We start from the raw sequence: 23,810 nt of genomic DNA on the forward strand, positions 1-23,810 counted from the left end.
GCTTTCGAAGATGCTGTCGACCCCACCCTAAAGCGCCCACTCGAAGAGAAAATAGAAGGCTGAGCCCGTCTCTGCTGACAGAGCAAGGCGCCGTGGCTTAGTTGGTCAAAGCGCCTGTCTAGTAAACAGGAGATCCTGAGTTCAAATCTCAGCGGTGCCTTTTTAGGCTCAAGTTTGCATCCTTTGTCTCAAAGTCATGGGGTGCAACGGAGACAAAGGTTGAAAGCCGGACCATCCCCATTAAAAGCTTCCATTGTTACCTTAAAGTCAGGTACATAAGAGAGACAACTTAGGCCTGCTTCATCCCGCGCTGCCACACAGTTTGAGGGCCCTTTCGCCCGAACAGGGACTTGAACCCTGGACCCTCAGATTAAAAGTCTGATGCTCTGCCGACTGAGCTATCCGGGCTCTGGAAATGCAGGGAACACTGAGCCCTTCGGGGAACCTCTGCACGTACATCTCCTTCGCTACACAGACCCCTAAGGATCGCATGGCGAATCCACACAGGTCAATCGTCGGGGGCTCAGTGGCGCAATGGATAGCGCATTGGACTTCTAGGCAGGGGGAGGAAAAGCCCTTCAAAGGTTGTGGGTTCGAGTCCCACCAAAGTCGTTCACTCTTTTGCTCCCGTCGACCGATCGCGGGAAGAGTTATTTGCGCGGCCTCTCCTCCTCCTCTTCTTCACGGGACTCCTGGCACTCGTCTCCCGGCGTTTCCGTCCGTCTTCCGGTCCTCCCATTTTTCGGTCCTGTTTCCGTAAAGGCAGGGTCTCTGTGGCGCAATTGGCTAGCGCGTTCGGCTGTTAACCGAAAGGATGGTGGTTCGAGCCCACCCAGGGACGAATGTGTAGTTGTTTTCCTCTGTTGTGTGTCTTGCCTGTGTGACAATGAGCTGTACCGCCGTCGGAGCTGGAAAATGTCTGAAAAAAATGCAGTCCTCCGCTCTACCAACTGAGCTGTCAAAGGGCGAGCGGGGGATCTTTTATTTGCGAGGAAGGCATGCCATCCCCCATTTTGGGCAAAACGTTCTAAGGTGGCTTTCGAAGATGCTGTCGACCCCACCTTAAAACGCCCACTCGAAGAGAAAACAGAAGGCTGAGCCCGTCTCTGCTGACAGAGCAAGGCGCCGTGGCTTAGCTGGTCAAAGCGCCTGTCTAGTAAACAGGAGATCCTGAGTTCAAATCTCAGCGGTGCCTTTTTAGGCTCAAGTTTGCATCCTTTGTCTCAAAGTCATGGGGTGCAACGGAGACAAAGGTTGCGTGCCACAAGTCACGCTCCGTGGTTTGAACACACAGCTCACACAGGGACTTGAAAGCCGGACCCTCCCCATTAAAAGCTTCCATTGTTACCTTAAAGTCAGGTACATAAGAGAGACAACTTAGGCCTGCTTCATCCCGCGCTGCCACACAGTTTGAGGACCCTTTCGCCCGAACAGGGACTTGAACCCTGGACCCTCAGATTAAAAGTCTGATGCTCTGCCGACTGAGCTATCCGGGCTCTGGAAAGGCAGGGAACACTGAGCCCTTCGGGGAACCTCTGCATGTACATCTCCTTCGCTACACAGACCCCTAAGGATCGCATGGCGAATCCACACAGGTCAATCGTTGGGGGCTCTGTGGCGCAATGGATAGCGCATTGGACTTCTAGGCAGGGGGAGGAAAAGCCATTCAAAGGTTGTGGGTTCGAGTCCCACCAGAGTCGTTCACTCTTTTGCTCCCGTCGACCGATCGCGGGAAGAGTAATTTGCGCGGCCACTCCCCCTCCTCTTCTTCACGGGACTCCTGGCACTCGTCTCCCGGCGTTTCCTTCCGTCTTCCGGTCCTTCCATTTTCCGGTCCTGTTTCCGTAAAGGCAGGGTCTCTGTGGCGCAATTGGCTAGCGCGTTCGGCTGTTAACCGAAAGGATGGTGGTTCGAGCCCACCCAGGGACGAATGTGTAGTTGTTTTCCTCTGTTGTGTGTCTTGCCTGTGTGACAATGAGCTGTACCGCCGTCGGAGCTGGAAAATGTCTGAAAAAAATGCAGTCCTCCGCTCTACCAACTGAGCTGTCAAAGGGCGAGCAGGGGATCTTTTATTTGCGAGGAAGGCATGCCATCCCCCATTTTGGGCAAAACGTTCTAAGGTGGCTTTCGAAGATGCTGTCGACCCCACCTTAAAACGCCCACTCGAAGAGAAAACAGAAGGCTGAGCCCGTCTCTGCTGACAGAGCAAGGCGCCGTGGCTTAGTTGGTCAAAGTGCCTGTCTAGTAAACAGGAGATCCTGAGTTCAAATCTCAGCGGTGCCTTTTTAGGCTCAAGTTTGCATCCTTTGTCTCAAAGTCATGGGGTGCAACGGAGACAAAGGTTGCGTGCCACAAGTCACGCTCCGTGGTTTGAACACACAGCTCACACAGGGACTTGAAAGCCGGACCCTCCCCATTAAAAGCTTCCATTGTTACCTTAAAGTCAGGTACATAAGAGAGACAACTTAGGCCTGCTTCATCCCGCGCTGCCACACAGTTTGAGGACCCTTTCGCCCGAACAGGGACTTGAACCCTGGACCCTCAGATTAAAAGTCTGATGCTCTGCCGACTGAGCTATCCGGGCTCTGGAAAGGCAGGGAACACTGAGCCCTTCGGGGAACCTCTGCATGTACATCTCCTTCGCTACACAGACCCCTAAGGATCGCATGGCGAATCCACACAGGTCAATCGTCGGGGGCTCAGTGGCGCAATGGATAGCGCATTGGACTTCTAGGCAGGTGGAGGAAAAGCCATTCAAAGGTTGTGGGTTCGAGTCCCACCAAAGTCGTTCACTCTTTTGCTCCCGTCGACCGATCGCGGGAAGAGTTATTTGCGCGGCCTCTCCTCCTCCTCTTCTTCACGGGACTCCTGGCACTCGTCTCCCGGCGTTTCCGTCCGTCTTCCGGTCCTTCCATTTTTCGGTCCTGTTTCCGTAAAGGCAGGGTCTCTGTGGCGCAATTGGCTAGCGCGTTCGGCTGTTAACCGAAAGGATGGTGGTTCGAGCCCACCCAGGGACGAATGTGTAGTTGTTTTCCTCTGTTGTGTGTCTTGCCTGTGTGACAATGAGCTGTACCGCCGTCGGAGCTGGAAAATGTCTGAAAAAAATGCAGTCCTCCGCTCTACCAACTGAGCTGTCAAAGGGCGAGCGGGGGATCTTTTATTTGCGAGGAAGGCATGCCATCCCCCATTTTGGGCAAAACGTTCTAAGGTGGCTTTCGAAGATGCTGTCGACCCCACCTTAAAACGCCCACTCGAAGAGAAAACAGAAGGCTGAGCCCGTCTCTGCTGACAGAGCAAGGCGCCGTGGCTTAGCTGGTCAAAGCGCCTGTCTAGTAAACAGGAGATCCTGAGTTCAAATCTCAGCGGTGCCTTTTTAGGCTCAAGTTTGCATCCTTTGTCTCAAAGTCATGGGGTGCAACGGAGACAAAGGTTGCGTGCCACAAGTCACGCTCCGTGGTTTGAACACACAGCTCACACAGGGACTTGAAAGCCGGACCCTCCCCATTAAAAGCTTCCATTGTTACCTTAAAGTCAGGTACATAAGAGAGACAACTTAGGCCTGCTTCATCCCGCGCTGCCACACAGTTTGAGGACCCTTTCGCCCGAACAGGGACTTGAACCCTGGACCCTCAGATTAAAAGTCTGATGCTCTGCCGACTGAGCTATCCGGGCTCTGGAAATGCAGGGAACACTGAGCCCTTCGGGGAACCTCTGCATGTACATCTCCTTCGCTACACAGACCCCTAAGGATCGCATGGCGAATCCACACAGGTCAATCGTCGGGGGCTCAGTGGCGCAATGGATAGCGCATTGGACTTCTAGGCAGGTGGAGGAAAAGCCCTTCAAAGGTTGTGGGTTCGAGTCCCACCAAAGTCGTTCACTCTTTTGCTCCCGTCGACCGATCGCGGGAAGAGTTATTTGCGCGGCCTCTCCTCCTCCTCTTCTTCACGGGACTCCTGGCACTCGTCTCCCGGCGTTTCCGTCCGTCTTCCGGTCCTCCCATTTTTCGGTCCTGTTTCCGTAAAGGCAGGGTCTCTGTGGCGCAATTGGCTAGCGCGTTCGGCTGTTAACCGAAAGGATGGTGGTTCGAGCCCACCCAGGGACGAATGTGTAGTTGTTTTCCTCTGTTGTGTGTCTTGCCTGTGTGACAATGAGCTGTACCGCCGTCGGAGCTGGAAAATGTCTGAAAAAAATGCAGTCCTCCGCTCTACCAACTGAGCTGTCAAAGGGCGAGCGGGGGATCTTTTATTTGCGAGGAAGGCATGCCATCCCCCATTTTGGGCAAAACGTTCTAAGGTGGCTTTCGAAGATGCTGTCGACCCCACCTTAAAACGCCCACTCGAAGAGAAAACAGAAGGCTGAGCCCGTCTCTGCTGACAGAGCAAGGCGCCGTGGCTTAGTTGGTCAAAGCGCCTGTCTAGTAAACAGGAGATCCTGAGTTCAAATCTCAGCGGTGCCTTTTTAGGCTCAAGTTTGCATCCTTTGTCTCAAAGTCATGGGGTGCAACGGAGACAAAGGTTGCGTGCCACAAGTCACGCTCCGTGGTTTGAACACACAGCTCACACAGGGACTTGAAAGCCGGACCCTCCCCATTAAAAGCTTCCATTGTTACCTTAAAGTCAGGTACATAAGAGAGACAACTTAGGCCTGCTTCATCCCGCGCTGCCACACAGTTTGAGGGCCCTTTCGCCCGAACAGGGACTTGAACCCTGGACCCTCAGATTAAAAGTCTGATGCTCTGCCGACTGAGCTATCCGGGCTCTGGAAATGCAGGGAACACTGAGCCCTTCGGGGAACCTCTGCACGTACATCTCCTTCGCTACACAGACCCCTAAGGATCGCATGGCGAATCCACACAGGTCAATCGTCGGGGGCTCAGTGGCGCAATGGATAGCGCATTGGACTTCTAGGCAGGGGGAGGAAAAGCCCTTCAAAGGTTGTGGGTTCGAGTCCCACCAAAGTCGTTCACTCTTTTGCTCCCGTCGACCGATCGCGGGAAGAGTTATTTGCGCGGCCTCTCCTCCTCCTCTTCTTCACGGGACTCCTGGCACTCGTCTCCCGGCGTTTCCGTCCGTCTTCCGGTCCTCCCATTTTTCGGTCCTGTTTCCGTAAAGGCAGGGTCTCTGTGGCGCAATTGGCTAGCGCGTTCGGCTGTTAACCGAAAGGATGGTGGTTCGAGCCCACCCAGGGACGAATGTGTAGTTGTTTTCCTCTGTTGTGTGTCTTGCCTGTGTGACAATGAGCTGTACCGCCGTCGGAGCTGGAAAATGTCTGAAAAAAATGCAGTCCTCCGCTCTACCAACTGAGCTGTCAAAGGGCGAGCAGGGGATCTTTTATTTGCGAGGAAGGCATGCCATCCCCCATTTTGGGCATAACGTTCTAAGGTGGCTTTCGAAGATGCTGTCGACCCCACCTTAAAGCGCCCACTCGAAGAGAAAATAGAAGGCTGAGCCCGTCTCTGCTGACAGAGCAAGGCGCTGTGGCTTAGTTGGTCAAAGCGCCTGTCTAGTAAACAGGAGATCCTGAGTTCAAATCTCAGCGGTGCCTTTTTAGGCTCAAGTTTGCATCCTTTGTCTCAAAGTCATGGGGTGCACCTCTGCATGTACATCTCCTTCGCTACACAGACCCCTAAAGATCGCATGGCGAATCCACACAGGTCAATCGTCGGGGGCTCAGTGGCGCAATGGATAGCGCATTGGACTTCTAGGCAGGTGGAGGAAAAGCCCTTCAAAGGTTATGGGTTCGAGTCCCACCAAAGTCGTTCACTCTTTTGCTCCCGTCGACCAATCGCGGGAAGAGTTATTTGCGCGGCCTCTCCTCCTCCTCTTCTTCACGGGACTCCTGGCACTCGTCTCCCGGCGTTTCCGTCCGTCTTCCGGTCCTCCCATTTTTCGGTCCTGTTTCCGTAAAGGCAGGGTCTCTGTGGCGCAATTGGATAGCGCGTTCGGCTGTTAACCGAAAGGATGGTGGTTCGAGCCCACCCAGGGACGAATGTGTTGTTGTTTGCCTCTGTTGTGGGTCTTGCCTGTGCGACAATGAGCTGTACCGCCGTCGGAGCTGGAAAATGTCTGAAAAAAATGCAGTCCTCCGCTCTACCAACTGAGCTGTCAAAGGGCGAGCGAGCGGGCCATCTTTTATTTGCGAGGAAGGCATGCCATCCCCCATTTTGGGCATAACGTTCTAAGGTGGCTTTCGAAGATGCTGTCGACCCCACCTTAAAGCGCCCACTCGAAGAGAAAATAGAAGGCTGAGCCCGTCTCTGCTGACAGAGCAAGGCGCCGTGGCTTAGTTGGTCAAAGCGCCTGTCTAGTAAACAGGAGATCCTGAGTTCAAATCTCAGCGGTGCCTTTTTAGGCTCAAGTTTGCATCCTTTGTCTCAAAGTCATGGGGTGCAACGGAGACAAAGGTTGCGTGCCACAAGTCACGCTCCGTGGTTTGAACACACAGCTCACACAGGGACTTGAAAGCCGGACCCTCCCCATTAAAAGCTTCCATTGTTACCTTAAAGTCAGGTACATAAGAGAGACAACTTAGGCCTGCTTCATCCCGCGCTGCCACACAGTTTGAGGACCCTTTCGCCCGAACAGGGACTTGAACCCTGGACCCTCAGATTAAAAGTCTGATGCTCTGCCGACTGAGCTATCCGGGCTCTGGAAAGGCAGGGAACACTGAGCCCTTCGGGGAACCTCTGCATGTACATCTCCTTCGCTACACAGACCCCTAAGGATCGCATGGCGAATCCACACAGGTCAATCGTCGGGGGCTCAGTGGCGCAATGGATAGCGCATTGGACTTCTAGGCAGGTGGAGGAAAAGCCCTTCAAAGGTTGTGGGTTCGAGTCCCACCAAAGTCGTTCACTCTTTTGCTCCCGTCGACCGATCGCGGGAAGAGTTATTTGCGCGGCCTCTCCTCCTCCTCTTCTTCACGGGACTCCTGGCACTCGTCTCCCGGCGTTTCCGTCCGTCTTCCGGTCCTCCCATTTTTCGGTCCTGTTTCCGTAAAGGCAGGGTCTCTGTGGCGCAATTGGCTAGCGCGTTCGGCTGTTAACCGAAAGGATGGTGGTTCGAGCCCACCCAGGGACGAATGTGTAGTTGTTTTCCTCTGTTGTGTGTCTTGCCTGTGTGACAATGAGCTGTACCGCCGTCGGAGCTGGAAAATGTCTGAAAAAAATGCAGTCCTCCGCTCTACCAACTGAGCTGTCAAAGGGCGAGCGGGGGATCTTTTATTTGCGAGGAAGGCATGCCATCCCCCATTTTGGGCAAAACGTTCTAAGGTGGCTTTCGAAGATGCTGTCGACCCCACCTTAAAACGCCCACTCGAAGAGAAAACAGAAGGCTGAGCCCGTCTCTGCTGACAGAGCAAGGCGCCGTGGCTTAGCTGGTCAAAGCGCCTGTCTAGTAAACAGGAGATCCTGAGTTCAAATCTCAGCGGTGCCTTTTTAGGCTCAAGTTTGCATCCTTTGTCTCAAAGTCATGGGGTGCAACGGAGACAAAGGTTGCGTGCCACAAGTCACGCTCCGTGGTTTGAACACACAGCTCACACAGGGACTTGAAAGCCGGACCCTCCCCATTAAAAGCTTCCATTGTTACCTTAAAGTCAGGTACATAAGAGAGACAACTTAGGCCTGCTTCATCCCGCGCTGCCACACAGTTTGAGGACCCTTTCGCCCGAACAGGGACTTGAACCCTGGACCCTCAGATTAAAAGTCTGATGCTCTGCCGACTGAGCTATCCGGGCTCTGGAAATGCAGGGAACACTGAGCCCTTCGGGGAACCTCTGCATGTACATCTCCTTCGCTACACAGACCCCTAAGGATCGCATGGCGAATCCACACAGGTCAATCGTCGGGGGCTCAGTGGCGCAATGGATAGCGCATTGGACTTCTAGGCAGGTGGAGGAAAAGCCCTTCAAAGGTTGTGGGTTCGAGTCCCACCAAAGTCGTTCACTCTTTTGCTCCCGTCGACCGATCGCGGGAAGAGTTATTTGCGCGGCCTCTCCTCCTCCTCTTCTTCACGGGACTCCTGGCACTCGTCTCCCGGCGTTTCCGTCCGTCTTCCGGTCCTCCCATTTTTCGGTCCTGTTTCCGTAAAGGCAGGGTCTCTGTGGCGCAATTGGCTAGCGCGTTCGGCTGTTAACCGAAAGGATGGTGGTTCGAGCCCACCCAGGGACGAATGTGTAGTTGTTTTCCTCTGTTGTGTGTCTTGCCTGTGTGACAATGAGCTGTACCGCCGTCGGAGCTGGAAAATGTCTGAAAAAAATGCAGTCCTCCGCTCTACCAACTGAGCTGTCAAAGGGCGAGCGGGGGATCTTTTATTTGCGAGGAAGGCATGCCATCCCCCATTTTGGGCAAAACGTTCTAAGGTGGCTTTCGAAGATGCTGTCGACCCCACCTTAAAACGCCCACTCGAAGAGAAAACAGAAGGCTGAGCCCGTCTCTGCTGACAGAGCAAGGCGCCGTGGCTTAGTTGGTCAAAGCGCCTGTCTAGTAAACAGGAGATCCTGAGTTCAAATCTCAGCGGTGCCTTTTTAGGCTCAAGTTTGCATCCTTTGTCTCAAAGTCATGGGGTGCAACGGAGACAAAGGTTGCGTGCCACAAGTCACGCTCCGTGGTTTGAACACACAGCTCACACAGGGACTTGAAAGCCGGACCCTCCCCATTAAAAGCTTCCATTGTTACCTTAAAGTCAGGTACATAAGAGAGACAACTTAGGCCTGCTTCATCCCGCGCTGCCACACAGTTTGAGGACCCTTTCGCCCGAACAGGGACTTGAACCCTGGACCCTCAGATTAAAAGTCTGATGCTCTGCCGACTGAGCTATCCGGGCTCTGGAAAGGCAGGGAACACTGAGCCCTTCGGGGAACCTCTGCATGTACATCTCCTTCGCTACACAGACCCCTAAGGATCGCATGGCGAATCCACACAGGTCAATCGTCGGGGGCTCAGTGGCGCAATGGATAGCGCATTGGACTTCTAGGCAGGGGGAGGAAAAGCCCTTCAAAGGTTGTGGGTTCGAGTCCCACCAAAGTCGTTCACTCTTTTGCTCCCGTCGACCGATCGCGGGAAGAGTTATTTGCGCGGCCTCTCCTCCTCCTCTTCTTCACGGGACTCCTGGCACTCGTCTCCCGGCGTTTCCGTCCGTCTTCCGGTCCTCCCATTTTTCGGTCCTGTTTCCGTAAAGGCAGGGTCTCTGTGGCGCAATTGGCTAGCGCGTTCGGCTGTTAACCGAAAGGATGGTGGTTCGAGCCCACCCAGGGACGAATGTGTAGTTGTTTTCCTCTGTTGTGTGTCTTGCCTGTGTGACAATGAGCTGTACCGCCGTCGGAGCTGGAAAATGTCTGAAAAAAATGCAGTCCTCCGCTCTACCAACTGAGCTGTCAAAGGGCGAGCGGGGGATCTTTTATTTGCGAGGAAGGCATGCCATCCCCCATTTTGGGCAAAACGTTCTAAGGTGGCTTTCGAAGATGCTGTCGACCCCACCTTAAAACGCCCACTCGAAGAGAAAACAGAAGGCTGAGCCCGTCTCTGCTGACAGAGCAAGGCGCCGTGGCTTAGCTGGTCAAAGCGCCTGTCTAGTAAACAGGAGATCCTGAGTTCAAATCTCAGCGGTGCCTTTTTAGGCTCAAGTTTGCATCCTTTGTCTCAAAGTCATGGGGTGCAACGGAGACAAAGGTTGCGTGCCACAAGTCACGCTCCGTGGTTTGAACACACAGCTCACACAGGGACTTGAAAGCCGGACCCTCCCCATTAAAAGCTTCCATTGTTACCTTAAAGTCAGGTACATAAGAGAGACAACTTAGGCCTGCTTCATCCCGCGCTGCCACACAGTTTGAGGACCCTTTCGCCCGAACAGGGACTTGAACCCTGGACCCTCAGATTAAAAGTCTGATGCTCTGCCGACTGAGCTATCCGGGCTCTGGAAAGGCAGGGAACACTGAGCCCTTCGGGGAACCTCTGCATGTACATCTCCTTCGCTACACAGACCCCTAAGGATCGCATGGCGAATCCACACAGGTCAATCGTTGGGGGCTCTGTGGCGCAATGGATAGCGCATTGGACTTCTAGGCAGGGGGAGGAAAAGCCATTCAAAGGTTGTGGGTTCGAGTCCCACCAGAGTCGTTCACTCTTTTGCTCCCGTCGACCGATCGCGGGAAGAGTACTTTGCGCGGCCGCTCCCCCTCCTGTTCTTCACGGCACTCCTGGCACTCGTCTCCCGGCGTTTCCTTCCGTCTTCCGGTCCTTCCATTTTCCGGTCCTGTTTCCGTAAAGGCAGGGTCTCTGTGGCGCAATTGGCTAGCGCGTTCGGCTGTTAACCGAAAGGATGGTGGTTCGAGCCCACCCAGGGACGAATGTGTAGTTGTTTTCCTCTGTTGTGTGTCTTGCCTGTGTGACAATGAGCTGTACCGCCGTCGGAGCTGGAAAATGTCTGAAAAAAATGCAGTCCTCCGCTCTACCAACTGAGCTGTCAAAGGGCGAGCGGGGGATCTTTTATTTGCGAGGAAGGCATGCCATCCCCCATTTTGGGCAAAACGTTCTAAGGTGGCTTTCGAAGATGCTGTCGACCCCACCTTAAAACGCCCACTCGAAGAGAAAACAGAAGGCTGAGCCCGTCTCTGCTGACAGAGCAAGGCGCCGTGGCTTAGTTGGTCAAAGCGCCTGTCTAGTAAACAGGAGATCCTGAGTTCAAATCTCAGCGGTGCCTTTTTAGGCTCAAGTTTGCATCCTTTGTCTCAAAGTCATGGGGTGCAACGGAGACAAAGGTTGCGTGCCACAAGTCACGCTCCGTGGTTTGAACACACAGCTCACACAGGGACTTGAAAGCCGGACCCTCCCCATTAAAAGCTTCCATTGTTACCTTAAAGTCAGGTACATAAGAGAGACAACTTAGGCCTGCTTCATCCCGCGCTGCCACACAGTTTGAGGACCCTTTCGCCCGAACAGGGACTTGAACCCTGGACCCTCAGATTAAAAGTCTGATGCTCTGCCGACTGAGCTATCCGGGCTCTGGAAAGGCAGGGAACACTGAGCCCTTCGGGGAACCTCTGCATGTACATCTCCTTCGCTACACAGACCCCTAAGGATCGCATGGCGAATCCACACAGGTCAATCGTTGGGGGCTCTGTGGCGCAATGGATAGCGCATTGGACTTCTAGGCAGGGGGAGGAAAAGCCATTCAAAGGTTGTGGGTTCGAGTCCCACCAAAGTCGTTCACTCTTTTGCTCCCGTCGACCGATCGCGGGAAGAGTTATTTGCGCGGCCTCTCCTCCTCCTCTTCTTCACGGGACTCCTGGCACTCGTCTCCCGGCGTTTCCGTCCGTCTTCCGGTCCTCCCATTTTTCGGTCCTGTTTCCGTAAAGGCAGGGTCTCTGTGGCGCAATTGGCTAGCGCGTTCGGCTGTTAACCGAAAGGATGGTGGTTCGAGCCCACCCAGGGACGAATGTGTAGTTGTTTTCCTCTGTTGTGTGTCTTGCCTGTGTGACAATGAGCTGTACCGCCGTCGGAGCTGGAAAATGTCTGAAAAAAATGCAGTCCTCCGCTCTACCAACTGAGCTGTCAAAGGGCGAGCGGGGGATCTTTTATTTGCGAGGAAGGCATGCCATCCCCCATTTTGGGCAAAACGTTCTAAGGTGGCTTTCGAAGATGCTGTCGACCCCACCTTAAAACGCCCACTCGAAGAGAAAACAGAAGGCTGAGCCCGTCTCTGCTGACAGAGCAAGGCGCCGTGGCTTAGCTGGTCAAAGCGCCTGTCTAGTAAACAGGAGATCCTGAGTTCAAATCTCAGCGGTGCCTTTTTAGGCTCAAGTTTGCATCCTTTGTCTCAAAGTCATGGGGTGCAACGGAGACAAAGGTTGCGTGCCACAAGTCACGCTCCGTGGTTTGAACACACAGCTCACACAGGGACTTGAAAGCCGGACCCTCCCCATTAAAAGCTTCCATTGTTACCTTAAAGTCAGGTACATAAGAGAGACAACTTAGGCCTGCTTCATCCCGCGCTGCCACACAGTTTGAGGACCCTTTCGCCCGAACAGGGACTTGAACCCTGGACCCTCAGATTAAAAGTCTGATGCTCTGCCGACTGAGCTATCCGGGCTCTGGAAAGGCAGGGAACACTGAGCCCTTCGGGGAACCTCTGCATGTACATCTCCTTCGCTACACAGACCCCTAAGGATCGCATGGCGAATCCACACAGGTCAATCGTCGGGGCTCAGTGGCGCAATGGATAGCGCATTGGACTTCTAGGCAGGTGGAGGAAAAGCCCTTCAAAGGTTGTGGGTTCGAGTCCCACCAAAGTCGTTCACTCTTTTGCTCCCGTCGACCGATCGCGGGAAGAGTTATTTGCGCGGCCTCTCCTCCTCCTCTTCTTCACGGGACTCCTGGCACTCGTCTCCCGGCGTTTCCGTCCGTCTTCCGGTCCTCCCATTTTTCGGTCCTGTTTCCGTAAAGGCAGGGTCTCTGTGGCGCAATTGGCTAGCGCGTTCGGCTGTTAACCGAAAGGATGGTGGTTCGAGCCCACCCAGGGACGAATGTGTAGTTGTTTTCCTCTGTTGTGTGTCTTGCCTGTGTGACAATGAGCTGTACCGCCGTCGGAGCTGGAAAATGTCTGAAAAAAATGCAGTCCTCCGCTCTACCAACTGAGCTGTCAAAGGGCGAGCGGGGGATCTTTTATTTGCGAGGAAGGCATGCCATCCCCCATTTTGGGCAAAACGTTCTAAGGTGGCTTTCGAAGATGCTGTCGACCCCACCTTAAAACGCCCACTCGAAGAGAAAACAGAAGGCTGAGCCCGTCTCTGCTGACAGAGCAAGGCGCCGTGGCTTAGTTGGTCAAAGCGCCTGTCTAGTAAACAGGAGATCCTGAGTTCAAATCTCAGCGGTGCCTTTTTAGGCTCAAGTTTGCATCCTTTGTCTCAAAGTCATGGGGTGCAACGGAGACAAAGGTTGCGTGCCACAAGTCACGCTCCGTGGTTTGAACACACAGCTCACACAGGGACTTGAAAGCCGGACCCTCCCCATTAAAAGCTTCCATTGTTACCTTAAAGTCAGGTACATAAGAGAGACAACTTAGGCCTGCTTCATCCCGCGCTGCCACACAGTTTGAGGACCCTTTCGCCCGAACAGGGACTTGAACCCTGGACCCTCAGATTAAAAGTCTGATGCTCTGCCGACTGAGCTATCCGGGCTCTGGAAATGCAGGGAACACTGAGCCCTTCGGGGAACCTCTGCATGTACATCTCCTTCGCTACACAGACCCCTAAGGATCGCATGGCGAATCCACACAGGTCAATCGTCGGGGGCTCAGTGGCGCAATGGATAGCGCATTGGACTTCTAGGCAGGTGGAGGAAAAGCCCTTCAAAGGTTGTGGGTTCGAGTCCCACCAAAGTCGTTCACTCTTTTGCTCCCGTCGACCGATCGCGGGAAGAGTTATTTGCGCGGCCTCTCCTCCTCCTCTTCTTCACGGGACTCCTGGCACTCGTCTCCCGGCGTTTCCGTCCGTCTTCCGGTCCTCCCATTTTTCGGTCCTGTTTCCGTAAAGGCAGGGTCTCTGTGGCGCAATTGGCTAGCGCGTTCGGCTGTTAACCGAAAGGATGGTGGTTCGAGCCCACCCAGGGACGAATGTGTAGTTGTTTTCCTCTGTTGTGTGTCTTGCCTGTGTGACAATGAGCTGTACCGCCGTCGGAGCTGGAAAATGTCTGAAAAAAATGCAGTCCTCCGCTCTACCAACTGAGCTGTCAAAGGGCGAGCGGGGGATCTTTTATTTGCGAGGAAGGCATGCCATCCCCCATTTTGGGCAAAACGTTCTAAGGTGGCTTTCGAAGATGCTGTCGACCCCACCTTAAAACGCCCACTCGAAGAGAAAACAGAAGGCTGAGCCCGTCTCTGCTGACAGAGCAAGGCGCCGTGGCTTAGTTGGTCAAAGCGCCTGTCTAGTAAACAGGAGATCCTGAGTTCAAATCTCAGCGGTGCCTTTTTAGGCTCAAGTTTGCATCCTTTGTCTCAAAGTCATGGGGTGCAACGGAGACAAAGGTTGCGTGCCACAAGTCACGCTCCGTGGTTTGAACACACAGCTCACACAGGGACTTGAAAGCCGGACCCTCCCCATTAAAAGCTTCCATTGTTACCTTAAAGTCAGGTACATAAGAGAGACAACTTAGGCCTGCTTCATCCCGCGCTGCCACACAGTTTGAGGACCCTTTCGCCCGAACAGGGACTTGAACCCTGGACCCTCAGATTAAAAGTCTGATGCTCTGCCGACTGAGCTATCCGGGCTCTGGAAATGCAGGGAACACTGAGCCCTTCGGGGAACCTCTGCATGTACATCTCCTTCGCTACACAGACCCCTAAGGATCGCATGGCGAATCCACACAGGTCAATCGTCGGGGGCTCAGTGGCGCAATGGATAGCGCATTGGACTTCTAGGCAGGTGGAGGAAAAGCCCTTCAAAGGTTGTGGGTTCGAGTCCCACCAAAGTCGTTCACTCTTTTGCTCCCGTCGACCGATCGCGGGAAGAGTTATTTGCGCGGCCTCTCCTCCTCCTCTTCTTCACGGGACTCCTGGCACTCGTCTCCCGGCGTTTCCGTCCGTCTTCCGGTCCTCCCATTTTTCGGTCCTGTTTCCGTAAAGGCAGGGTCTCTGTGGCGCAATTGGCTAGCGCGTTCGGCTGTTAACCGAAAGGATGGTGGTTCGAGCCCACCCAGGGACGAATGTGTAGTTGTTTTCCTCTGTTGTGTGTCTTGCCTGTGTGACAATGAGCTGTACCGCCGTCGGAGCTGGAAAATGTCTGAAAAAAATGCAGTCCTCCGCTCTACCAACTGAGCTGTCAAAGGGCGAGCGGGGGATCTTTTATTTGCGAGGAAGGCATGCCATCCCCCATTTTGGGCAAAACGTTCTAAGGTGGCTTTCGAAGATGCTGTCGACCCCACCTTAAAACGCCCACTCGAAGAGAAAACAGAAGGCTGAGCCCGTCTCTGCTGACAGAGCAAGGCGCCGTGGCTTAGCTGGTCAAAGCGCCTGTCTAGTAAACAGGAGATCCTGAGTTCAAATCTCAGCGGTGCCTTTTTAGGCTCAAGTTTGCATCCTTTGTCTCAAAGTCATGGGGTGCAACGGAGACAAAGGTTGCGTGCCACAAGTCACGCTCCGTGGTTTGAACACACAGCTCACACAGGGACTTGAAAGCCGGACCCTCCCCATTAAAAGCTTCCATTGTTACCTTAAAGTCAGGTACATAAGAGAGACAACTTAGGCCTGCTTCATCCCGCGCTGCCACACAGTTTGAGGACCCTTTCGCCCGAACAGGGACTTGAACCCTGGACCCTCAGATTAAAAGTCTGATGCTCTGCCGACTGAGCTATCCGGGCTCTGGAAATGCAGGGAACACTGAGCCCTTCGGGGAACCTCTGCATGTACATCTCCTTCGCTACACAGACCCCTAAGGATCGCATGGCGAATCCACACAGGTCAATCGTCGGGGGCTCAGTGGCGCAATGGATAGCGCATTGGACTTCTAGGCAGGTGGAGGAAAAGCCCTTCAAAGGTTGTGGGTTCGAGTCCCACCAAAGTCGTTCACTCTTTTGCTCCCGTCGACCGATCGCGGGAAGAGTTATTTGCGCGGCCTCTCCTCCTCCTCTTCTTCACGGGACTCCTGGCACTCGTCTCCCGGCGTTTCCGTCCGTCTTCCGGTCCTCCCATTTTTCGGTCCTGTTTCCGTAAAGGCAGGGTCTCTGTGGCGCAATTGGCTAGCGCGTTCGGCTGTTAACCGAAAGGATGGTGGTTCGAGCCCACCCAGGGACGAATGTGTAGTTGTTTTCCTCTGTTGTGTGTCTTGCCTGTGTGACAATGAGCTGTACCGCCGTCGGAGCTGGAAAATGTCTGAAAAAAATGCAGTCCTCCGCTCTACCAACTGAGCTGTCAAAGGGCGAGCGGGGGATCTTTTATTTGCGAGGAAGGCATGCCATCCCCCATTTTGGGCAAAACGTTCTAAGGTGGCTTTCGAAGATGCTGTCGACCCCACCTTAAAACGCCCACTCGAAGAGAAAACAGAAGGCTGAGCCCGTCTCTGCTGACAGAGCAAGGCGCCGTGGCTTAGTTGGTCAAAGCGCCTGTCTAGTAAACAGGAGATCCTGAGTTCAAATCTCAGCGGTGCCTTTTTAGGCTCAAGTTTGCATCCTTTGTCTCAAAGTCATGGGGTGCACCTCTGCATGTACATCTCCTTCGCTACACAGACCCCTAAAGATCGCATGGCGAATCCACACAGGTCAATCGTCGGGGGCTCAGTGGCGCAATGGATAGCGCATTGGACTTCTAGGCAGGTGGAGGAAAAGCCCTTCAAAGGTTATGGGTTCGAGTCCCACCAAAGTCGTTCACTCTTTTGCTCCCGTCGACCAATCGCGGGAAGAGTTATTTGCGCGGCCTCTCCTCCTCCTCTTCTTCACGGGACTCCTGGCACTCGTCTCCCGGCGTTTCCGTCCGTCTTCCGGTCCTCCCATTTTTCGGTCCTGTTTCCGTAAAGGCAGGGTCTCTGTGGCGCAATTGGATAGCGCGTTCGGCTGTTAACCGAAAGGATGGTGGTTCGAGCCCACCCAGGGACGAATGTGTTGTTGTTTGCCTCTGTTGTGGGTCTTGCCTGTGCGACAATGAGCTGTACCGCCGTCGGAGCTGGAAAATGTCTGAAAAAAATGCAGTCCTCCGCTCTACCAACTGAGCTGTCAAAGGGCGAGCGGGGGATCTTTTATTTGCGAGGAAGGCATGCCATCCCCCATTTTGGGCAAAACGTTCTAAGGTGGCTTTCGAAGATGCTGTCGACCCCACCTTAAAACGCCCACTCGAAGAGAAAACAGAAGGCTGAGCCCGTCTCTGCTGACAGAGCAAGGCGCCGTGGCTTAGCTGGTCAAAGCGCCTGTCTAGTAAACAGGAGATCCTGAGTTCAAATCTCAGCGGTGCCTTTTTAGGCTCAAGTTTGCATCCTTTGTCTCAAAGTCATGGGGTGCAACGGAGACAAAGGTTGCGTGCCACAAGTCACGCTCCGTGGTTTGAACACACAGCTCACACAGGGACTTGAAAGCCGGACCCTCCCCATTAAAAGCTTCCATTGTTACCTTAAAGTCAGGTACATAAGAGAGACAACTTAGGCCTGCTTCATCCCGCGCTGCCACACAGTTTGAGGACCCTTTCGCCCGAACAGGGACTTGAACCCTGGACCCTCAGATTAAAAGTCTGATGCTCTGCCGACTGAGCTATCCGGGCTCTGGAAATGCAGGGAACACTGAGCCCTTCGGGGAACCTCTGCATGTACATCTCCTTCGCTACACAGACCCCTAAGGATCGCATGGCGAATCCACACAGGTCAATCGTCGGGGGCTCAGTGGCGCAATGGATAGCGCATTGGACTTCTAGGCAGGTGGAGGAAAAGCCCTTCAAAGGTTGTGGGTTCGAGTCCCACCAAAGTCGTTCACTCTTTTGCTCCCGTCGACCGATCGCGGGAAGAGTTATTTGCGCGGCCTCTCCTCCTCCTCTTCTTCACGGGACTCCTGGCACTCGTCTCCCGGCGTTTCCGTCCGTCTTCCGGTCCTCCCATTTTTCGGTCCTGTTTCCGTAAAGGCAGGGTCTCTGTGGCGCAATTGGCTAGCGCGTTCGGCTGTTAACCGAAAGGATGGTGGTTCGAGCCCACCCAGGGACGAATGTGTAGTTGTTTTCCTCTGTTGTGTGTCTTGCCTGTGTGACAATGAGCTGTACCGCCGTCGGAGCTGGAAAATGTCTGAAAAAAATGCAGTCCTCCGCTCTACCAACTGAGCTGTCAAAGGGCGAGCGGGGGATCTTTTATTTGCGAGGAAGGCATGCCATCCCCCATTTTGGGCAAAACGTTCTAAGGTGGCTTTCGAAGATGCTGTCGACCCCACCTTAAAACGCCCACTCGAAGAGAAAACAGAAGGCTGAGCCCGTCTCTGCTGACAGAGCAAGGCGCCGTGGCTTAGTTGGTCAAAGCGCCTGTCTAGTAAACAGGAGATCCTGAGTTCAAATCTCAGCGGTGCCTTTTTAGGCTCAAGTTTGCATCCTTTGTCTCAAAGTCATGGGGTGCACCTCTGCATGTACATCTCCTTCGCTACACAGACCCCTAAAGATCGCATGGCGAATCCACACAGGTCAATCGTCGGGGGCTCAGTGGCGCAATGGATAGCGCATTGGACTTCTAGGCAGGTGGAGGAAAAGCCCTTCAAAGGTTATGGGTTCGAGTCCCACCAAAGTCGTTCACTCTTTTGCTCCCGTCGACCAATCGCGGGAAGAGTTATTTGCGCGGCCTCTCCTCCTCCTCTTCTTCACGGGACTCCTGGCACTCGTCTCCCGGCGTTTCCGTCCGTCTTCCGGTCCTCCCATTTTTCGGTCCTGTTTCCGTAAAGGCAGGGTCTCTGTGGCGCAATTGGATAGCGCGTTCGGCTGTTAACCGAAAGGATGGTGGTTCGAGCCCACCCAGGGACGAATGTGTTGTTGTTTGCCTCTGTTGTGGGTCTTGCCTGTGCGACAATGAGCTGTACCGCCGTCGGAGCTGGAAAATGTCTGAAAAAAATGCAGTCCTCCGCTCTACCAACTGAGCTGTCAAAGGGCGAGCGGGGGATCTTTTATTTGCGAGGAAGGCATGCCATCCCCCATTTTGGGCAAAACGTTCTAAGGTGGCTTTCGAAGATGCTGTCGACCCCACCTTAAAACGCCCACTCGAAGAGAAAACAGAAGGCTGAGCCCGTCTCTGCTGACAGAGCAAGGCGCCGTGGCTTAGCTGGTCAAAGCGCCTGTCTAGTAAACAGGAGATCCTGAGTTCAAATCTCAGCGGTGCCTTTTTAGGCTCAAGTTTGCATCCTTTGTCTCAAAGTCATGGGGTGCAACGGAGACAAAGGTTGCGTGCCACAAGTCACGCTCCGTGGTTTGAACACACAGCTCACACAGGGACTTGAAAGCCGGACCCTCCCCATTAAAAGCTTCCATTGTTACCTTAAAGTCAGGTACATAAGAGAGACAACTTAGGCCTGCTTCATCCCGCGCTGCCACACAGTTTGAGGACCCTTTCGCCCGAACAGGGACTTGAACCCTGGACCCTCAGATTAAAAGTCTGATGCTCTGCCGACTGAGCTATCCGGGCTCTGGAAATGCAGGGAACACTGAGCCCTTCGGGGAACCTCTGCATGTACATCTCCTTCGCTACACAGACCCCTAAGGATCGCATGGCGAATCCACACAGGTCAATCGTCGGGGGCTCAGTGGCGCAATGGATAGCGCATTGGACTTCTAGGCAGGTGGAGGAAAAGCCCTTCAAAGGTTGTGGGTTCGAGTCCCACCAAAGTCGTTCACTCTTTTGCTCCCGTCGACCGATCGCGGGAAGAGTTATTTGCGCGGCCTCTCCTCCTCCTCTTCTTCACGGGACTCCTGGCACTCGTCTCCCGGCGTTTCCGTCCGTCTTCCGGTCCTCCCATTTTTCGGTCCTGTTTCCGTAAAGGCAGGGTCTCTGTGGCGCAATTGGCTAGCGCGTTCGGCTGTTAACCGAAAGGATGGTGGTTCGAGCCCACCCAGGGACGAATGTGTAGTTGTTTTCCTCTGTTGTGTGTCTTGCCTGTGTGACAATGAGCTGTACCGCCGTCGGAGCTGGAAAATGTCTGAAAAAAATGCAGTCCTCCGCTCTACCAACTGAGCTGTCAAAGGGCGAGCGGGGGATCTTTTATTTGCGAGGAAGGCATGCCATCCCCCATTTTGGGCAAAACGTTCTAAGGTGGCTTTCGAAGATGCTGTCGACCCCACCTTAAAACGCCCACTCGAAGAGAAAACAGAAGGCTGAGCCCGTCTCTGCTGACAGAGCAAGGCGCCGTGGCTTAGTTGGTCAAAGCGCCTGTCTAGTAAACAGGAGATCCTGAGTTCAAATCTCAGCGGTGCCTTTTTAGGCTCAAGTTTGCATCCTTTGTCTCAAAGTCATGGGGTGCACCTCTGCATGTACATCTCCTTCGCTACACAGACCCCTAAAGATCGCATGGCGAATCCACACAGGTCAATCGTCGGGGGCTCAGTGGCGCAATGGATAGCGCATTGGACTTCTAGGCAGGTGGAGGAAAAGCCCTTCAAAGGTTATGGGTTCGAGTCCCACCAAAGTCGTTCACTCTTTTGCTCCCGTCGACCAATCGCGGGAAGAGTTATTTGCGCGGCCTCTCCTCCTCCTCTTCTTCACGGGACTCCTGGCACTCGTCTCCCGGCGTTTCCGTCCGTCTTCCGGTCCTCCCATTTTTCGGTCCTGTTTCCGTAAAGGCAGGGTCTCTGTGGCGCAATTGGATAGCGCGTTCGGCTGTTAACCGAAAGGATGGTGGTTCGAGCCCACCCAGGGACGAATGTGTTGTTGTTTGCCTCTGTTGTGGGTCTTGCCTGTGCGACAATGAGCTGTACCGCCGTCGGAGCTGGAAAATGTCTGAAAAAAATGCAGTCCTCCGCTCTACCAACTGAGCTGTCAAAGGGCGAGCGGGGGATCTTTTATTTGCGAGGAAGGCATGCCATCCCCCATTTTGGGCAAAACGTTCTAAGGTGGCTTTCGAAGATGCTGTCGACCCCACCTTAAAACGCCCACTCGAAGAGAAAACAGAAGGCTGAGCCCGTCTCTGCTGACAGAGCAAGGCGCCGTGGCTTAGCTGGTCAAAGCGCCTGTCTAGTAAACAGGAGATCCTGAGTTCAAATCTCAGCGGTGCCTTTTTAGGCTCAAGTTTGCATCCTTTGTCTCAAAGTCATGGGGTGCAACGGAGACAAAGGTTGCGTGCCACAAGTCACGCTCCGTGGTTTGAACACACAGCTCACACAGGGACTTGAAAGCCGGACCCTCCCCATTAAAAGCTTCCATTGTTACCTTAAAGTCAGGTACATAAGAGAGACAACTTAGGCCTGCTTCATCCCGCGCTGCCACACAGTTTGAGGACCCTTTCGCCCGAACAGGGACTTGAACCCTGGACCCTCAGATTAAAAGTCTGATGCTCTGCCGACTGAGCTATCCGGGCTCTGGAAATGCAGGGAACACTGAGCCCTTCGGGGAACCTCTGCATGTACATCTCCTTCGCTACACAGACCCCTAAGGATCGCATGGCGAATCCACACAGGTCAATCGTCGGGGGCTCAGTGGCGCAATGGATAGCGCATTGGACTTCTAGGCAGGTGGAGGAAAAGCCCTTCAAAGGTTGTGGGTTCGAGTCCCACCAAAGTCGTTCACTCTTTTGCTCCCGTCGACCGATCGCGGGAAGAGTTATTTGCGCGGCCTCTCCTCCTCCTCTTCTTCACGGGACTCCTGGCACTCGTCTCCCGGCGTTTCCGTCCGTCTTCCGGTCCTCCCATTTTTCGGTCCTGTTTCCGTAAAGGCAGGGTCTCTGTGGCGCAATTGGCTAGCGCGTTCGGCTGTTAACCGAAAGGATGGTGGTTCGAGCCCACCCAGGGACGAATGTGTAGTTGTTTTCCTCTGTTGTGTGTCTTGCCTGTGTGACAATGAGCTGTACCGCCGTCGGAGCTGGAAAATGTCTGAAAAAAATGCAGTCCTCCGCTCTACCAACTGAGCTGTCAAAGGGCGAGCGGGGGATCTTTTATTTGCGAGGAAGGCATGCCATCCCCCATTTTGGGCAAAACGTTCTAAGGTGGCTTTCGAAGATGCTGTCGACCCCACCTTAAAACGCCCACTCGAAGAGAAAACAGAAGGCTGAGCCCGTCTCTGCTGACAGAGCAAGGCGCCGTGGCTTAGTTGGTCAAAGCGCCTGTCTAGTAAACAGGAGATCCTGAGTTCAAATCTCAGCGGTGCCTTTTTAGGCTCAAGTTTGCATCCTTTGTCTCAAAGTCATGGGGTGCACCTCTGCATGTACATCTCCTTCGCTACACAGACCCCTAAAGATCGCATGGCGAATCCACACAGGTCAATCGTCGGGGGCTCAGTGGCGCAATGGATAGCGCATTGGACTTCTAGGCAGGTGGAGGAAAAGCCCTTCAAAGGTTATGGGTTCGAGTCCCACCAAAGTCGTTCACTCTTTTGCTCCCGTCGACCGATCGCGGGAAGAGTTATTTGCGCGGCCTCTCCTCCTCCTCTTCTTCACGGGACTCCTGGCACTCGTCTCCCGGCGTTTCCGTCCGTCTTCCGGTCCTCCCATTTTTCGGTCCTGTTTCCGTAAAGGCAGGGTCTCTGTGGCGCAATTGGATAGCGCGTTCGGCTGTTAACCGAAAGGATGGTGGTTCGAGCCCACCCAGGGACGAATGTGTTGTTGTTTGCCTCTGTTGTGGGTCTTGCCTGTGCGACAATGAGCTGTACCGCCGTCGGAGCTGGAAAATGTCTGAAAAAAATGCAGTCCTCCGCTCTACCAACTGAGCTGTCAAAGGGCGAGCGAGCGGGCCATCTTTTATTTGCGAGGAAGGCATGCCATCCCCCATTTTGGGCATAACGTTCTAAGGTGGCTTTCGAAGATGCTGTCGACCCCACCTTAAAGCGCCCACTCGAAGAGAAAATAGAAGGCTGAGCCCGTCTCTGCTGACAGAGCAAGGCGCCGTGGCTTAGTTGGTCAAAGCGCCTGTCTAGTAAACAGGAGATCCTGAGTTCAAATCTCAGCGGTGCCTTTTTAGGCTCAAGTTTGCATCCTTTGTCTCAAAGTCATGGGGTGCAACGGAGACAAAGGTTGCGTGCCACAAGTCACGCTCCGTGGTTTGAACACACAGCTCACACAGGGACTTGAAAGCCGGACCCTCCCCATTAAAAGCTTCCATTGTTACCTTAAAGTCAGGTACATAAGAGAGACAACTTAGGCCTGCTTCATCCCGCGCTGCCACACAGTTTGAGGACCCTTTAGCCCGAACAGGGACTTGAACCCTGGACCCTCAGATTAAAAGTCTGATGCTCTGCCGACTGAGCTATCCGGGCTCTGGAAAGGCAGGGAACACTGAGCCCTTCGGGGAACCTCTGCATGTACATCTCCTTCGCTACACAGACCCCTAAGGATCGCATGGCGAATCCACACAGGTCAATCGTCGGGGGCTCAGTGGCGCAATGGATAGCGCATTGGACTTCTAGGCAGGTGGAGGAAAAGCCCTTCAAAGGTTGTGGGTTCGAGTCCCACCAAAGTCGTTCACTCTTTTGCTCCCGTCGACCGATCGCGGGAAGAGTTATTTGCGCGGCCTCTCCTCCTCCTCTTCTTCACGGGACTCCTGGCACTCGTCTCCCGGCGTTTCCGTCCGTCTTCCGGTCCTCCCATTTTTCGGTCCTGTTTCCGTAAAGGCAGGGTCTCTGTGGCGCAATTGGCTAGCGCGTTCGGCTGTTAACCGAAAGGATGGTGGTTCGAGCCCACCCAGGGACGAATGTGTAGTTGTTTTCCTCTGTTGTGTGTCTTGCCTGTGTGACAATGAGCTGTACCGCCGTCGGAGCTGGAAAATGTCTGAAAAAAATGCAGTCCTCCGCTCTACCAACTGAGCTGTCAAAGGGCGAGCGGGGGATCTTTTATTTGCGAGGAAGGCATGCCATCCCCCATTTTGGGCAAAACGTTCTAAGGTGGCTTTCGAAGATGCTGTCGACCCCACCTTAAAACGCCCACTCGAAGAGAAAACAGAAGGCTGAGCCCGTCTCTGCTGACAGAGCAAGGCGCCGTGGCTTAGCTGGTCAAAGCGCCTGTCTAGTAAACAGGAGATCCTGAGTTCAAATCTCAGCGGTGCCTTTTTAGGCTCAAGTTTGCATCCTTTGTCTCAAAGTCATGGGGTGCAACGGAGACAAAGGTTGCGTGCCACAAGTCACGCTCCGTGGTTTGAACACACAGCTCACACAGGGACTTGAAAGCCGGACCC

General features: G+C 53.9%; 68 non-coding genes across 68 annotated transcripts; 50 read left to right on the top strand and 18 right to left on the bottom strand.

The window, feature by feature from the left end:
• Window positions 1-86: 86 nt before the first annotated feature.
• On the top strand, window positions 87-160 carry trnat-agu. The gene has a single exon. It is a non-coding gene; the product is annotated as a tRNA-Thr (tRNA).
• Window positions 161-335: 175 nt separating this feature from the next.
• Window positions 336-408, bottom strand: trnak-uuu. Its single transcript has one exon. It is a non-coding gene; the product is annotated as a tRNA-Lys (tRNA).
• Window positions 409-767: 359 nt separating this feature from the next.
• Window positions 768-841, top strand: trnan-guu. The gene has a single exon. It is a non-coding gene; the product is annotated as a tRNA-Asn (tRNA).
• Window positions 842-1,121: 280 nt separating this feature from the next.
• On the top strand, window positions 1,122-1,195 carry trnat-agu. Its single transcript has one exon. It is a non-coding gene; the product is annotated as a tRNA-Thr (tRNA).
• A 228-nt stretch (window positions 1,196-1,423) lies between these two features.
• trnak-uuu lies at window positions 1,424-1,496 on the bottom strand. The gene has a single exon. It is a non-coding gene; the product is annotated as a tRNA-Lys (tRNA).
• Window positions 1,497-1,608: 112 nt separating this feature from the next.
• Window positions 1,609-1,700, top strand: trnar-ucu. The gene is given in 2 exon segments: window positions 1,609-1,645; window positions 1,665-1,700. It is a non-coding gene; the product is annotated as a tRNA-Arg (tRNA).
• A 155-nt stretch (window positions 1,701-1,855) lies between these two features.
• On the top strand, window positions 1,856-1,929 carry trnan-guu. The gene has a single exon. It is a non-coding gene; the product is annotated as a tRNA-Asn (tRNA).
• Window positions 1,930-2,209: 280 nt separating this feature from the next.
• trnat-agu lies at window positions 2,210-2,283 on the top strand. Its single transcript has one exon. It is a non-coding gene; the product is annotated as a tRNA-Thr (tRNA).
• Window positions 2,284-2,511: 228 nt separating this feature from the next.
• Window positions 2,512-2,584, bottom strand: trnak-uuu. Its single transcript has one exon. It is a non-coding gene; the product is annotated as a tRNA-Lys (tRNA).
• A 359-nt stretch (window positions 2,585-2,943) lies between these two features.
• trnan-guu lies at window positions 2,944-3,017 on the top strand. The gene has a single exon. It is a non-coding gene; the product is annotated as a tRNA-Asn (tRNA).
• Window positions 3,018-3,297: 280 nt separating this feature from the next.
• Window positions 3,298-3,371, top strand: trnat-agu. Its single transcript has one exon. It is a non-coding gene; the product is annotated as a tRNA-Thr (tRNA).
• A 228-nt stretch (window positions 3,372-3,599) lies between these two features.
• Window positions 3,600-3,672, bottom strand: trnak-uuu. Its single transcript has one exon. It is a non-coding gene; the product is annotated as a tRNA-Lys (tRNA).
• A 359-nt stretch (window positions 3,673-4,031) lies between these two features.
• On the top strand, window positions 4,032-4,105 carry trnan-guu. Its single transcript has one exon. It is a non-coding gene; the product is annotated as a tRNA-Asn (tRNA).
• A 280-nt stretch (window positions 4,106-4,385) lies between these two features.
• On the top strand, window positions 4,386-4,459 carry trnat-agu. The gene has a single exon. It is a non-coding gene; the product is annotated as a tRNA-Thr (tRNA).
• Window positions 4,460-4,687: 228 nt separating this feature from the next.
• Window positions 4,688-4,760, bottom strand: trnak-uuu. Its single transcript has one exon. It is a non-coding gene; the product is annotated as a tRNA-Lys (tRNA).
• Window positions 4,761-5,119: 359 nt separating this feature from the next.
• trnan-guu lies at window positions 5,120-5,193 on the top strand. Its single transcript has one exon. It is a non-coding gene; the product is annotated as a tRNA-Asn (tRNA).
• Window positions 5,194-5,473: 280 nt separating this feature from the next.
• On the top strand, window positions 5,474-5,547 carry trnat-agu. The gene has a single exon. It is a non-coding gene; the product is annotated as a tRNA-Thr (tRNA).
• Window positions 5,548-5,916: 369 nt separating this feature from the next.
• trnan-guu lies at window positions 5,917-5,990 on the top strand. Its single transcript has one exon. It is a non-coding gene; the product is annotated as a tRNA-Asn (tRNA).
• Window positions 5,991-6,274: 284 nt separating this feature from the next.
• On the top strand, window positions 6,275-6,348 carry trnat-agu. Its single transcript has one exon. It is a non-coding gene; the product is annotated as a tRNA-Thr (tRNA).
• A 228-nt stretch (window positions 6,349-6,576) lies between these two features.
• trnak-uuu lies at window positions 6,577-6,649 on the bottom strand. Its single transcript has one exon. It is a non-coding gene; the product is annotated as a tRNA-Lys (tRNA).
• A 359-nt stretch (window positions 6,650-7,008) lies between these two features.
• Window positions 7,009-7,082, top strand: trnan-guu. The gene has a single exon. It is a non-coding gene; the product is annotated as a tRNA-Asn (tRNA).
• A 280-nt stretch (window positions 7,083-7,362) lies between these two features.
• Window positions 7,363-7,436, top strand: trnat-agu. The gene has a single exon. It is a non-coding gene; the product is annotated as a tRNA-Thr (tRNA).
• Window positions 7,437-7,664: 228 nt separating this feature from the next.
• trnak-uuu lies at window positions 7,665-7,737 on the bottom strand. Its single transcript has one exon. It is a non-coding gene; the product is annotated as a tRNA-Lys (tRNA).
• Window positions 7,738-8,096: 359 nt separating this feature from the next.
• trnan-guu lies at window positions 8,097-8,170 on the top strand. Its single transcript has one exon. It is a non-coding gene; the product is annotated as a tRNA-Asn (tRNA).
• Window positions 8,171-8,450: 280 nt separating this feature from the next.
• Window positions 8,451-8,524, top strand: trnat-agu. Its single transcript has one exon. It is a non-coding gene; the product is annotated as a tRNA-Thr (tRNA).
• A 228-nt stretch (window positions 8,525-8,752) lies between these two features.
• trnak-uuu lies at window positions 8,753-8,825 on the bottom strand. Its single transcript has one exon. It is a non-coding gene; the product is annotated as a tRNA-Lys (tRNA).
• Window positions 8,826-9,184: 359 nt separating this feature from the next.
• trnan-guu lies at window positions 9,185-9,258 on the top strand. The gene has a single exon. It is a non-coding gene; the product is annotated as a tRNA-Asn (tRNA).
• Window positions 9,259-9,538: 280 nt separating this feature from the next.
• trnat-agu lies at window positions 9,539-9,612 on the top strand. Its single transcript has one exon. It is a non-coding gene; the product is annotated as a tRNA-Thr (tRNA).
• Window positions 9,613-9,840: 228 nt separating this feature from the next.
• On the bottom strand, window positions 9,841-9,913 carry trnak-uuu. Its single transcript has one exon. It is a non-coding gene; the product is annotated as a tRNA-Lys (tRNA).
• A 112-nt stretch (window positions 9,914-10,025) lies between these two features.
• Window positions 10,026-10,117, top strand: trnar-ucu. Its single transcript is given in 2 exon segments — window positions 10,026-10,062; window positions 10,082-10,117. It is a non-coding gene; the product is annotated as a tRNA-Arg (tRNA).
• A 155-nt stretch (window positions 10,118-10,272) lies between these two features.
• Window positions 10,273-10,346, top strand: trnan-guu. Its single transcript has one exon. It is a non-coding gene; the product is annotated as a tRNA-Asn (tRNA).
• A 280-nt stretch (window positions 10,347-10,626) lies between these two features.
• trnat-agu lies at window positions 10,627-10,700 on the top strand. The gene has a single exon. It is a non-coding gene; the product is annotated as a tRNA-Thr (tRNA).
• Window positions 10,701-10,928: 228 nt separating this feature from the next.
• Window positions 10,929-11,001, bottom strand: trnak-uuu. The gene has a single exon. It is a non-coding gene; the product is annotated as a tRNA-Lys (tRNA).
• Window positions 11,002-11,113: 112 nt separating this feature from the next.
• On the top strand, window positions 11,114-11,205 carry trnar-ucu. The gene is given in 2 exon segments: window positions 11,114-11,150; window positions 11,170-11,205. It is a non-coding gene; the product is annotated as a tRNA-Arg (tRNA).
• Window positions 11,206-11,360: 155 nt separating this feature from the next.
• On the top strand, window positions 11,361-11,434 carry trnan-guu. Its single transcript has one exon. It is a non-coding gene; the product is annotated as a tRNA-Asn (tRNA).
• A 280-nt stretch (window positions 11,435-11,714) lies between these two features.
• Window positions 11,715-11,788, top strand: trnat-agu. Its single transcript has one exon. It is a non-coding gene; the product is annotated as a tRNA-Thr (tRNA).
• A 228-nt stretch (window positions 11,789-12,016) lies between these two features.
• Window positions 12,017-12,089, bottom strand: trnak-uuu. Its single transcript has one exon. It is a non-coding gene; the product is annotated as a tRNA-Lys (tRNA).
• A 358-nt stretch (window positions 12,090-12,447) lies between these two features.
• On the top strand, window positions 12,448-12,521 carry trnan-guu. The gene has a single exon. It is a non-coding gene; the product is annotated as a tRNA-Asn (tRNA).
• Window positions 12,522-12,801: 280 nt separating this feature from the next.
• trnat-agu lies at window positions 12,802-12,875 on the top strand. The gene has a single exon. It is a non-coding gene; the product is annotated as a tRNA-Thr (tRNA).
• Window positions 12,876-13,103: 228 nt separating this feature from the next.
• Window positions 13,104-13,176, bottom strand: trnak-uuu. Its single transcript has one exon. It is a non-coding gene; the product is annotated as a tRNA-Lys (tRNA).
• A 359-nt stretch (window positions 13,177-13,535) lies between these two features.
• trnan-guu lies at window positions 13,536-13,609 on the top strand. Its single transcript has one exon. It is a non-coding gene; the product is annotated as a tRNA-Asn (tRNA).
• A 280-nt stretch (window positions 13,610-13,889) lies between these two features.
• On the top strand, window positions 13,890-13,963 carry trnat-agu. The gene has a single exon. It is a non-coding gene; the product is annotated as a tRNA-Thr (tRNA).
• Window positions 13,964-14,191: 228 nt separating this feature from the next.
• Window positions 14,192-14,264, bottom strand: trnak-uuu. The gene has a single exon. It is a non-coding gene; the product is annotated as a tRNA-Lys (tRNA).
• A 359-nt stretch (window positions 14,265-14,623) lies between these two features.
• trnan-guu lies at window positions 14,624-14,697 on the top strand. Its single transcript has one exon. It is a non-coding gene; the product is annotated as a tRNA-Asn (tRNA).
• Window positions 14,698-14,977: 280 nt separating this feature from the next.
• trnat-agu lies at window positions 14,978-15,051 on the top strand. The gene has a single exon. It is a non-coding gene; the product is annotated as a tRNA-Thr (tRNA).
• Window positions 15,052-15,279: 228 nt separating this feature from the next.
• On the bottom strand, window positions 15,280-15,352 carry trnak-uuu. Its single transcript has one exon. It is a non-coding gene; the product is annotated as a tRNA-Lys (tRNA).
• Window positions 15,353-15,711: 359 nt separating this feature from the next.
• On the top strand, window positions 15,712-15,785 carry trnan-guu. Its single transcript has one exon. It is a non-coding gene; the product is annotated as a tRNA-Asn (tRNA).
• A 280-nt stretch (window positions 15,786-16,065) lies between these two features.
• On the top strand, window positions 16,066-16,139 carry trnat-agu. The gene has a single exon. It is a non-coding gene; the product is annotated as a tRNA-Thr (tRNA).
• Window positions 16,140-16,508: 369 nt separating this feature from the next.
• trnan-guu lies at window positions 16,509-16,582 on the top strand. The gene has a single exon. It is a non-coding gene; the product is annotated as a tRNA-Asn (tRNA).
• Window positions 16,583-16,862: 280 nt separating this feature from the next.
• On the top strand, window positions 16,863-16,936 carry trnat-agu. Its single transcript has one exon. It is a non-coding gene; the product is annotated as a tRNA-Thr (tRNA).
• A 228-nt stretch (window positions 16,937-17,164) lies between these two features.
• trnak-uuu lies at window positions 17,165-17,237 on the bottom strand. The gene has a single exon. It is a non-coding gene; the product is annotated as a tRNA-Lys (tRNA).
• A 359-nt stretch (window positions 17,238-17,596) lies between these two features.
• On the top strand, window positions 17,597-17,670 carry trnan-guu. The gene has a single exon. It is a non-coding gene; the product is annotated as a tRNA-Asn (tRNA).
• Window positions 17,671-17,950: 280 nt separating this feature from the next.
• trnat-agu lies at window positions 17,951-18,024 on the top strand. The gene has a single exon. It is a non-coding gene; the product is annotated as a tRNA-Thr (tRNA).
• A 369-nt stretch (window positions 18,025-18,393) lies between these two features.
• trnan-guu lies at window positions 18,394-18,467 on the top strand. Its single transcript has one exon. It is a non-coding gene; the product is annotated as a tRNA-Asn (tRNA).
• A 280-nt stretch (window positions 18,468-18,747) lies between these two features.
• trnat-agu lies at window positions 18,748-18,821 on the top strand. The gene has a single exon. It is a non-coding gene; the product is annotated as a tRNA-Thr (tRNA).
• Window positions 18,822-19,049: 228 nt separating this feature from the next.
• trnak-uuu lies at window positions 19,050-19,122 on the bottom strand. The gene has a single exon. It is a non-coding gene; the product is annotated as a tRNA-Lys (tRNA).
• Window positions 19,123-19,481: 359 nt separating this feature from the next.
• trnan-guu lies at window positions 19,482-19,555 on the top strand. The gene has a single exon. It is a non-coding gene; the product is annotated as a tRNA-Asn (tRNA).
• Window positions 19,556-19,835: 280 nt separating this feature from the next.
• trnat-agu lies at window positions 19,836-19,909 on the top strand. Its single transcript has one exon. It is a non-coding gene; the product is annotated as a tRNA-Thr (tRNA).
• A 369-nt stretch (window positions 19,910-20,278) lies between these two features.
• trnan-guu lies at window positions 20,279-20,352 on the top strand. Its single transcript has one exon. It is a non-coding gene; the product is annotated as a tRNA-Asn (tRNA).
• Window positions 20,353-20,632: 280 nt separating this feature from the next.
• trnat-agu lies at window positions 20,633-20,706 on the top strand. Its single transcript has one exon. It is a non-coding gene; the product is annotated as a tRNA-Thr (tRNA).
• Window positions 20,707-20,934: 228 nt separating this feature from the next.
• Window positions 20,935-21,007, bottom strand: trnak-uuu. The gene has a single exon. It is a non-coding gene; the product is annotated as a tRNA-Lys (tRNA).
• Window positions 21,008-21,366: 359 nt separating this feature from the next.
• trnan-guu lies at window positions 21,367-21,440 on the top strand. The gene has a single exon. It is a non-coding gene; the product is annotated as a tRNA-Asn (tRNA).
• A 280-nt stretch (window positions 21,441-21,720) lies between these two features.
• trnat-agu lies at window positions 21,721-21,794 on the top strand. The gene has a single exon. It is a non-coding gene; the product is annotated as a tRNA-Thr (tRNA).
• Window positions 21,795-22,163: 369 nt separating this feature from the next.
• Window positions 22,164-22,237, top strand: trnan-guu. Its single transcript has one exon. It is a non-coding gene; the product is annotated as a tRNA-Asn (tRNA).
• A 284-nt stretch (window positions 22,238-22,521) lies between these two features.
• On the top strand, window positions 22,522-22,595 carry trnat-agu. Its single transcript has one exon. It is a non-coding gene; the product is annotated as a tRNA-Thr (tRNA).
• A 228-nt stretch (window positions 22,596-22,823) lies between these two features.
• trnak-uuu lies at window positions 22,824-22,896 on the bottom strand. Its single transcript has one exon. It is a non-coding gene; the product is annotated as a tRNA-Lys (tRNA).
• Window positions 22,897-23,255: 359 nt separating this feature from the next.
• trnan-guu lies at window positions 23,256-23,329 on the top strand. The gene has a single exon. It is a non-coding gene; the product is annotated as a tRNA-Asn (tRNA).
• A 280-nt stretch (window positions 23,330-23,609) lies between these two features.
• trnat-agu lies at window positions 23,610-23,683 on the top strand. The gene has a single exon. It is a non-coding gene; the product is annotated as a tRNA-Thr (tRNA).
• The last annotated feature ends 127 nt before the right edge of the window (window positions 23,684-23,810 follow it).

Source organism: Hypomesus transpacificus, chromosome 3, assembly GCF_021917145.1.
Source record: "Hypomesus transpacificus isolate Combined female chromosome 3, fHypTra1, whole genome shotgun sequence".
Classification (NCBI taxonomy): domain Eukaryota; kingdom Metazoa; phylum Chordata; class Actinopteri; order Osmeriformes; family Osmeridae; genus Hypomesus; species Hypomesus transpacificus.